This window comes from Vicia villosa, linkage group LG2 (assembly GCF_029867415.1).
Source record: "Vicia villosa cultivar HV-30 ecotype Madison, WI linkage group LG2, Vvil1.0, whole genome shotgun sequence".
In the NCBI taxonomy this organism is placed as follows: domain Eukaryota; kingdom Viridiplantae; phylum Streptophyta; class Magnoliopsida; order Fabales; family Fabaceae; genus Vicia; species Vicia villosa.
Window position 1 is genome coordinate 125660712 of NC_081181.1, and position 10231 is coordinate 125670942.

Genomic DNA, 10231 nt, shown 5'->3' on the forward strand with positions numbered 1-10231 from the left:
GATTAATGATGGTTGAAATTATATCTTTGATAGAATATTTGATTTTTTAGTAATTTACTTGTTTTTAATCATTTTAAATGATTCAAAAAATCAAAATAAATTACATAAATCAAAGAAATTCGTGGGAGATGGTTTATGGGCTCCTAATGCCATGAGGGACAAGTTTGGATATTAACAACATAGGCCCAATAGCAAAAAAATTCAAAATTCCTTTATATTTTCCCCTCCAAAATAGCTCAATTTTGCCAAGGTGTATCTCCCTCAATTTTGAGGTATGGGGGTGTTCTAGGACTTTTTAGAAACCTTAGAGAGTCCTCTAACCAGTGTCTTTGGTCCCACATCAAAATCATTTTCCATTCACATTTTATGACCTTTTGAAAAAAGTGTCCTTTTGTTGACTTTTGAAAAGGACCTATAATGTATGAAGCCATATTTCTTAAACCATTGACCTATGAGCCCTGATTCTTGGACCATTGGATAGAGGAATGAATTCCCTTCAAAATGAGCTTTGGTGGGAATTTTTCTGATGAAGTATGAATATTTGGTGAATTTTCAAAGTTTGGTTGACTTTTTTAGTTCATGCCCAAAATAGTAACTCTTGACTTTTGACTTCTCTGATCTTTCCTTGCATCATCATGATCAACCCTTGATCAAATGATGATTTTAGGGTTATGAGAATGTTGTTGACCAAATATCTTGAGTTTTGACTATATAATGACTGTTTTGCCCTTGGGAGTCGACTGTTGACCTAATCAGGATTTGAGGGACTAAATTTGCTCTGTTTGACTTGAAACTTTATATGGAGATACTTTGGGATGTTAGTGACCCTATGGAACCACCTTGAGCCATTGATTCAATGATTTTCCTCTGAATTATTCAAAACCCCGGTTTAGAACTTCTGTGTGGGAGATTGTGTTTTGGAGCTTTGTCTTTTGATTTGGTTTTGTGTATGAAAAATAGCATGGGCAAATTTTGGGGTATGACAGCTGCCCCTGTTCAATTATCTTAAACCTGAAGATGTAGAATGGTCTGCGCGCCAGTCGGTATCTGAAGGTGGAAGATGATTGAACATAAGAATACCAAGAAATTTGCCCTATTTGAAGTAGGGACTTTTGTCGGAGATGGGCTTGTGGATGCCGTCTGGTAGTTGAAGTCTGAGAAGATGTCGTTTGCGCGTTGATCGTGTCATTTACCGTTCGTAGTAAATGAATTAGATTCTTGGGAATTGATCGTGTCAGTACCGTTCGTGATACTTGAATTAGATCTTTTGTCGTGTCAGCACCGTTCGTAGTAACTGAATTAGACCGTGGACGTCAGTGATCGTGTCTACACCGTTCGTGATGATAGAATTAGATCTCTGAGAGTTGACCGTGTCAGTACCGTTCGTAGTATCTGAATTAGATCTTCTGTCGTGTCAGTACCGTTCGTAGTAGCTGAATTAGACTGAGAAGGTCAGTGATCGTGTCTACACCGTTCGTGATGATAGAATTAGATCTCTGAGAGTTGACCGTGTCAGTACCGTTCGTAGTATCTGAATTAGATCTTCTGTCGTGTCAGTACCGTTCGTAGTAGCTGAATTAGACTTTGAAAGTGATCGTGTCATTACCGTTCGTGGTAAATGAATTAGATCTTCGAGCGTTGATCGTGTCAGTACCATTCGTAGTAACTGAATTAGATCTTGGAAAGTTGGAGATTTCGTTCATTTGTCGGTACCTGTATTCTGAAAAAGGTAAGGTTAATCTTTATGCAATGTCATGATGCATGGGTTATGTAATGAATCCCTCAAAATAAATGAGAGCTTTTGCATGTTATGTATGAGTTCATTATGAGGTAATGTATGCGATGTATGAATATGTTTATGACATATGATATGTGAATATGATTTATGTTGTCTTTAATTAAGAAAGTAGATCTTTATGTCCTTGTAATTGTACTGTCTGATCTTGTCTTGAAGATGCTCAGCTGGGAATTTATGATTTCTTTCAAAATGATGCCTAAAAAGATTAATGACTATTAAATCTTTCCCTTAGACTCTCTGCTGGGGATTCATAATTTCTGCTTGGGGATGATCCGTAACTTGATGTTGGGGAGCCATGCCTTTGTCGGGATAAGAGTATTTGAAGATATCTTCTTAGTGATTACTCTGTGGGGATATGATCTTGCGAAATCAGTTTTGTGGGAAGACGCGGATATCTTGAATGTTGCCCCCAGTATTATAGTACCTACCATTCCTAGACTTGATTAGGACACGCCACTGAATGTTGATCAAGATGTCAAACTGGACTTGCATAGATCTGCCCCCCCTAGTAGGGACTTTTGAAAAGATTCACCTCACGAGGACTTTTGAAGTGTATATTGTAGGTGACATGCCCCTAGTAGTCGTAAACTTAGGATGATGCCCCTGACTGTTTGGCTTTTGAGAGATTCTTGGAATCTTGACTTGATTGCCCCAGATTGATTGGAAAAAACGTATCATGCCCCTTGTATACGTAGGAGACATTGCTTCTTGGAGTAATATTGTCTGTCGGGATAACTTTCAGTCATTAGTTGTACCCTGTGCAAGTTCTTTCTGATGCTAACATTTGAAATTATGTAGCAGAATATGCTTAATAATGAATTCATGAGATGCAATGCATATGTCTGTCTTGAGTTTGTTGAAAAACATTAAAACTGGATATGTAAAAGCATGATGTTTATAAAAACTTGATGTTTGTAAAAAACGAAGTGTCAACTCAGCATTTGTGGTAAACCTTAAGGAGTCAGGATACCTTTTTTGTGACAGTATGCTTTCGAACTAACCATGCTTCAGTTAGGACTTTTAAGGGTTGTAACGTGGCTTGGTTCACGGTTTAAGAAACAAAGGATAAAGGCTCAAAATTTGATTGTACCCACCCCTCTTCGTGATGATCTTCAATCCTAAGCTCAGTTGATTCAACTTATGCATTCAGGTTCCAAGAGACTTTTGGATTTGCGCCTTTGATAATGATGATGGTTCACAAACAAAGAGAACTTTTTGAGATGGCAGTCCCTTCTTTCTTTTGGTAGTCGCAACTTTGAGTTGTTAAAGAATTTATTGGCTTCGATTTTTTTTTTTTTCATCTTTTTGATATCCCTAACTTTTGCCTGAACTGTCTATTTTGAGCTTACAGTCAGCGGGATGCCTTGATTTTGCCTAAGTCACCTTTTTGATTTTTGACTTAGCAGGCTTTTCTTTGTATATGTTTTTTCCATCATTTTTTTTTTTTTTAGATATTGACTGCCTTGTTTAATGATTGATGAACCTTCATTGGCTAAAATAGAATGCACAGCTAAATTAACTGAGAACTACCCTGCCCCAGGTTATGATCAAGGGTTTTAATTAGTACAAGAAAGAAACTTCTACTTCTTAGGCTCAAAGGGGTTGACGAGGGATTAACATCCTTATATCTCCACTGTTTAGGAATTGAAACAATGCCTGTACATCGTCAGCATAGTCTGTTCGAAAGCATATTGTATGAGATTGCGGTATCATTTTCGTCATCCTCCCTCAAGAGGCTTACACCTTAGCAGGAGTTGAATATCACAAAAACATATGCAAGGTAAAGACATAATTTAAAATGAGTGATAGCGAAATAATTTATTCAAGACAAACATATGCAATGCACTGATGATGATTATTAAAACAAATAATGTCTATCATAATTGGAGTGTTTAAACAAACAGAACAGAAATTGCAAATGAAAGTAAATCTAATGATCTAAAAAGTTCATCCTTCTAGGCATTAATCAATCTTTTTGTGATTAGGCATAGGAGTAGTGATCACCACAGGGGTCTTGGGATGATAGAATTCAATTTCACCAGCATCGATCATGTCTTGAATCTTGTTCTTCAATGGCCAACAATCATTCGTATCATGCCCAGGGCTATTGGAGTGATATGCGCACCTCGCACTGGGCTTGTAGCTAGGGGAGGAAGTGTTGGGCTTTACAGGAGGATCCCTTAAAGTAATCAAATTCTCTCTCAGCAAATGTTGTAATGCCTGAGCCAGTGACATGTTGATCTTTGTAAACTGACGTTTAGATGTATCTGACTTGTGTCTTTGTTGCGGAGCTAGTGTAGAGGTCAGAACTGTCCCCATAGATTGGTTATGTTCATCGTGATCTTTCTGGTCGTACACAGTGTGAGGTTTCTCCGGAGAGTGGCAGTCAATGGTTTTGTCATCGATTAAGTCTTGGATCTTATTCTTCAGTGTCCAACAGTTATTAGTGTCATGTCCAGGACTATCAGAGTGATACGCACACCTTGCATTAGGATTATAACGAGAAGAGGAAGTACTAGGATTCCTCGGAGGGTCCTTCAAAGTGATTAGCCCTTTCTTCAGCAATTGTTGCAACGCTTCGGCCAGAGTCATATTGATCTTTGCGAATTGGCGCTTAGGTGTATCTGTCTTGTGTCTTTGTTGTTGAACTGGTGTAGGGATTAGAATTGTCCCCACAGGTTGGTTGGGTTCATTGCGACCTTTCCAATTGTACCCAGTATTGGCCATATGAGGTTCCTCAGGTGAGTGGAAATCAATGGTCTTGTCATCAATGAGGTCTTGGATCTTGTGTTTCAACGGTCCACAATCCTCTGTATCATGACCAGGACTGTTTGAATGATAAGCACATCTTGCATGGTACTTGTACCCAGGAGCGGGATTAGTAGGAAGTAAATATGGAGGCAATAGAGTTATCAAGTTCTGATTGAGCAGTTGTTGCAGAGCTTGAGACAGCGACATATGTAATGGAGTAAATGACCGCTTAGGCTTGGATCTCTGATTATCTTGACCACCTTGATACTTGTATTGATTCTTCTCCTTCTCGATCAGAAGTGCCTTCAATTCTTCTTGCCCCTTGGCCAAGTTAAGGATCATTTCTTGGAATTGGTTGTTCTGAGTTTGGAGATTCTTCACAGATTGTTCGAGATTCATCTTTCTTACTGAAATAAACAGCAACAAAGATGAGGCATTTGGTTTTATGAAACCTGTGATGCGATGTTTATGAATGATATGATTATGCATATGCAATGTTTTCAAGGACCTTAAAATTTAAATTCACTTTAAACAAGAAAGAAAGAAAAAGCTTTGTTAATAATAATAATAAAAATTAAATTGTACTTTAGTTTATGGTTCTTTGCCATTTTGGCTTACAAAAATAAATATGGAAACAACTAGGAATAATAATAACAATAAACTAGAATTTTTCAAGCTTCCCATGGACGCTTCCTCTTTGATCCGATGAAGTTGTTGACGTTCTGTTCTGCTTGAAGTAGCCTTGTGAGTTCTAACACTTGTTTCTCTTTGGCGCGGAAATGAGCCTCAAAAGTATCCCTTTCTTCTTTCAATTGGACCCATGATTTTTGTAGTTCTTCTAGATCAGTGGGCATGTCTGGATGGAGAACAACTAAAGGAACCTTCTCTTCACATTCAGGTTCAACAATCACAGGTCTAACATAAGGATATGGCATGACAAAGCGTTGAGCGCGAGTGCGTACCCATCTAAGATAAGGTTCTGAGGGAAGGGAGTTCTTTTGCCCCCAACTTTTGCTATCCACCCTGTACACCTTGTTCCAAGCGCGTATGAACTCTTGGCGTTGATTACGAACATCTTATTCATAATTGAAAACAACCCCTTCAATGAGCAAGTGATGAGGACCATCCCTTCGAGCATAACCAAATTGTCGTAAAGCTAATGAAGGATTGTAGGTGATTCCTCCTCTAATGCCAAGGAGAGGCACATTAGGGAATTTCCCACAATGATCGATGATAGTGACGTACTCTTGAGACATAACATGCCAACGGATATCTGAGTGAGAAAGTGACATGATTCTTCGAGACCATTGCATCTTTTGATCGTTTCTGACTACTGAGCGTGGAAGGTGCGAAATAAACCACCTAGCCAGCAAGGGTGTGCAACACATAAGAGTCCCTCGCTTCTTCATGACACGAGAGTGAAGGGAATATAGAATATCTCCAAGTAGCGTAGGCACGGGGTTGTGAGTCAGAAAAATCTTGATTGCGTGCACATCAATGAATTGATCAGGATTAGGAAACAAAACCAAACTATATATTAATAAAGCCAAAACATCTTCAAAAGCATGGTAGCTCATGGCCTTTAGAAATTGTCGAGCTTTTCCAAATAAGAATTTGGCTGAGAGACCTTCTACTCCATTCTTGGTGTCCCAGTTGGAGGCGATGTCTGATCTCTTTAGGTGAAGTGCAGCAGCAATAGTCTCGAGTTTCGGAGTGCTTTCCAATCCAGTAAAGGGCAGATGCTTAGATATAGGTACACCAAGTAAGTTTGAGAACTCCTCCAAAGTAGGTACCAACTGATAATCCGGAAAAGTGAAGCAATGATGTTCGGGATCAAAGAATTGGCATAAGACTCTCATCATATCTTCTTCAAATTGAGAGGTGACCAGTCGAAGAAGATAACCATGTCTTTCAGCAAACTTAGAGTCTCCAGGGACTTCTAAGGCGAGCTCCTTAAGCTCAGAAGGTATCCCTACAAAGTTGAGTCGTACATAATCTCTGGTAGAAAAAGCCATGTCCTACAAAACAGTGTAAATATAAATTTCTTGGTCCTTGAAATTTGTTAGTTGTTATGATATGTCATGATGTTATGATGTTATGATGTTATGATGCCAAGTAGATAACAAACACAAACAAGTCACACAATTGCCTTAAGGGTAGGCTTGCATGAAGTTCATAGGTATATACCCTTCTTCCTTTCGTTTAGTTGGTTCAACCTGTCCTAAAAAGTAACCAGGTTCTATGGTGCTCATATCCCTGATCTTTCTCGTGGGCATTGTCTCAACATAGCACTCAATCGGCCAGCCAAAAGCATCCCTTGAGTCCAATCTCAATGAGTGTAGCATCGAGTATCAACCGGCTTCAGTCAGGAATCCGAAGCCAGCCATCTCGCTACTTCTTATAAGCCAAAGTCAAGTTCGACTAAGGTTCTAAGGGCGAATTAGTGCTCATGACACCACGCGGTAGCCAAATGTCTCCTCGATCAGATTCAAGGGCCATCAGGACAAACCAAAGCGTCGCACTAACGGTGGCCACCAGTTCAACCGTAACGATACATGTCGTACAGCCTCCCTGGTCTCATGCCACATACTTAAGGTACACTAGATCCGGGTGTAGGACCTTTCACACAGCAGAATACCCAAAGCAGCCCTGCAAAAGTAAAGCAAGCAAAACAAACAATAGAAAACATTTAAGTGAATCCTAAACTTTTAAGGTAACCCCTCTTAATCGAAAAATCCCCAGCAGAGTCGCCAGTTCTGTAATACGGTGAACTGACTTTTTATTAATCGGAATGTCGCGGTAAGCAAGAGTCGCCACCGACTTTTATTTTATCCAAACAAGTTAGAAAGGCTAAAAGAAACAGGAAAAACCTTTTAAATAAAATAGGGTTCGGGGGGTAATTATGCAAAGGGAAGGTGTAAGGCACCCTTTGCATCCATGGTTTTCCATGGGCTCTTAATTGCTTTGCTCGTTTTGAAACCAAAAGTTTAGAAATGTATAGAAGATGAAGAAACAAGGACTTTAGCTCGTAAATGAGCGTAGCCTTGAAAGTGCTTAGAAAATAGTAGAAAAAAGACATTTTAGCCAGAGCAAGGCTATTAGGGGCAATTACCTTATAGTTTGAAAAAGAGGTTCTTTTAGCCTTTCAGGGTGAAAGGGTCTATCCTTGCCATAAGAGGGCAGGAAGCCTTTCGTTTGGAGGTTGAAGGGTCGTCGAAGCATCCTTTGCCATAAGACTGTCCCATGCCATAGAAGGGCAGGTAATCTAAGGCAAGGATCAGAATAAGCCTTATTAGTAGGCAGCCAGAAGATACCTCAGCCTTTTTCCGTAGGCAACTTCCGAGGGTCGAGGTCATTTGTGTATCGAAGGCAGCATCATTTAGGGTCGTGACCTTTTTATCGAGGCAACATGGCTGAGGTATCCTCGTATTCGAGGGACTTGGCTTATTCTGCGAAAAAACACAAGGCGACAGGCAACAAGGCAACAGGCAACAAGGCAACAGAGAGGTTACCCAAAAGCGTGCGTGTGTGCACCAATCACGTGATTATATTCAATTATATTATCTTGTAAATTAGCGATTCTAAATTCAATTCATGGTTGCCACTCCCTATTTTACTAACCACGCAGATAATATAAGGCAAGAAACAGTAATATGGGGGAGGGAAATTGTAACCAGCGGATCCCTTATCAGGGTTTGACACAAGTAATAATAATAAAAGGCATAAAATAAAATGAGGTTTAGGGTTACCAATGACGTAGCTTTGGCATTTGACAAACCCTTCATTTGATCTGAAATGATTGATAGGGCTGGCGGTTGGAGATAGCTTCGAGGTAACCCTGAAAAGGCAAAAAAAACAAGGCACGTGAGTGTAAAATAGTCCATTGACTTTCGAGGTTTTTAACCCTATAAGGCAAATGAATATTTAAATGATAAAATAATAAAGAAGAGTAAAGTCGGGACTTAGCTTCGTAGAAGGCGAGGTGCGTAGTCGGAAGATTGAAGATTTCTGATTAATCCTAAAAGAGTTGACATGAAGAAGAGAAGCGTTAGTGCATTTAAAATTCGTTAGTCATGGGTAAAAACCCAAATGGGATTGAACAAACCCTAAAAGTTAATGAAATTGAAAGTTTGATCAAATAATTAAAATAAACATAAGATTAATCTTAATTATCAATTAATTAAAAGTGTATTCGAATTTTAATAATATATATAAAAAAACAATTATTCGTGGAAAAACCGGATTTTCGATAATAAAATAATTATGAAATTATTATAAACTTAATTTGTTAAAATCTAAAATAAAATAAATAAATAAAAAAAGTTGTAGTAAAAGGAAAAGAAAAAGAAATATCAATAACAAAATATAAAAGAAAAATAGAAATAAACTTAGCTGAAATCTAGTGTGGCAGCTTGGTGAGGTGCATGATGGTCTTTCAATCCTGGTATGTTAGATCTTGATGCTGGGAGATCTAAGGGTAGCTACGCGAGGCCGTATGGTGGTCACGCGCGAGGGAGGCCTACCAGATCAATTATCAAATAATAACATATAAGTCATAAAAACAAACAGCACCCAGTGAGGATCGAACCGGTGCCATGCCCTTTGCCAAACGAAGTGACTTGCCAAACGCGCCATGTTAGTCAATTGAAAAATAATGCCACGAAAATATTAATAAAGAAAACTAGACTTTTTGAATTGGGGAAACGCGCCTGAGGACCTTCTTCTTCCTCGTTGTATTTTTCAGATGCACACTTTTAGCTACGGTTTGCAAGTGTAGCTGCAGGCGCTGCAAATATCAAAACCAACAAATACGCAACGAAAATTAACGGAGCAAGTCTAGTCTTGCTCGAAATTGTCTCCCGAGTGCAACGGCGTCGTTGGTTTCGTTCAATTGCGCCTGTAATAAGAAACCCTATTTTGGAGCTCTAAAACCCTATCAATGGTGGAATCTCAAACACGCAATTAATCAACAATTAAACGGTACAGAAAGTTCGAAAACATCATCACAATCAAGAATACGCATTCAAATGTGATTTATAATACACATATGAGCATAATCGAATTCAAAAAAACCTTGTGCAAACCGTGAGTGGTATGGGACTGTTCTTGATGTTCCGCGGCTTGGAGATGACTGCAAATCGTTCAATAATCCTCCAAGGATGTGTTAGGACGTACCAGAGGCCTTGAATCGAGCTGTATCTTGGAGTTGATGTTTGAATTTTCCTTGGTTGTTAGAGCTCGGATTTGGTTTCTTTGGCTGCAAAAACTTGAACCCTTGCCATCTGAACTTGTGTAGTACTTATAGGAGATGGATTAGGGTAACAAAACTGAACCAAATCCCTTGTGAATCTTTGATTTGCAAATTGAGAAAATTTGATTGAGAATTAGTTATGAATCTTGCTAAATTTGGCTAAAATTGATTCAATATTCTCTCAATCACTTATGCACGAATTTGATTTGAATTTGGAGAATATATGATGATTAATGATGGTTGAAATTATATCTTTGATAGAATATTTGATTTTTTAGTAATTTACTTGTTTTTAATCATTTTAAATGATTCAAAAAATCAAAATAAATTACATAAATCAAAGAAATTCGTGGGAGATGGTTTATGGGCTCCTAATGCCATGAGGGACAAGTTTGGATATTAACAACATAGGCCCAATAGCAAAAAAATTC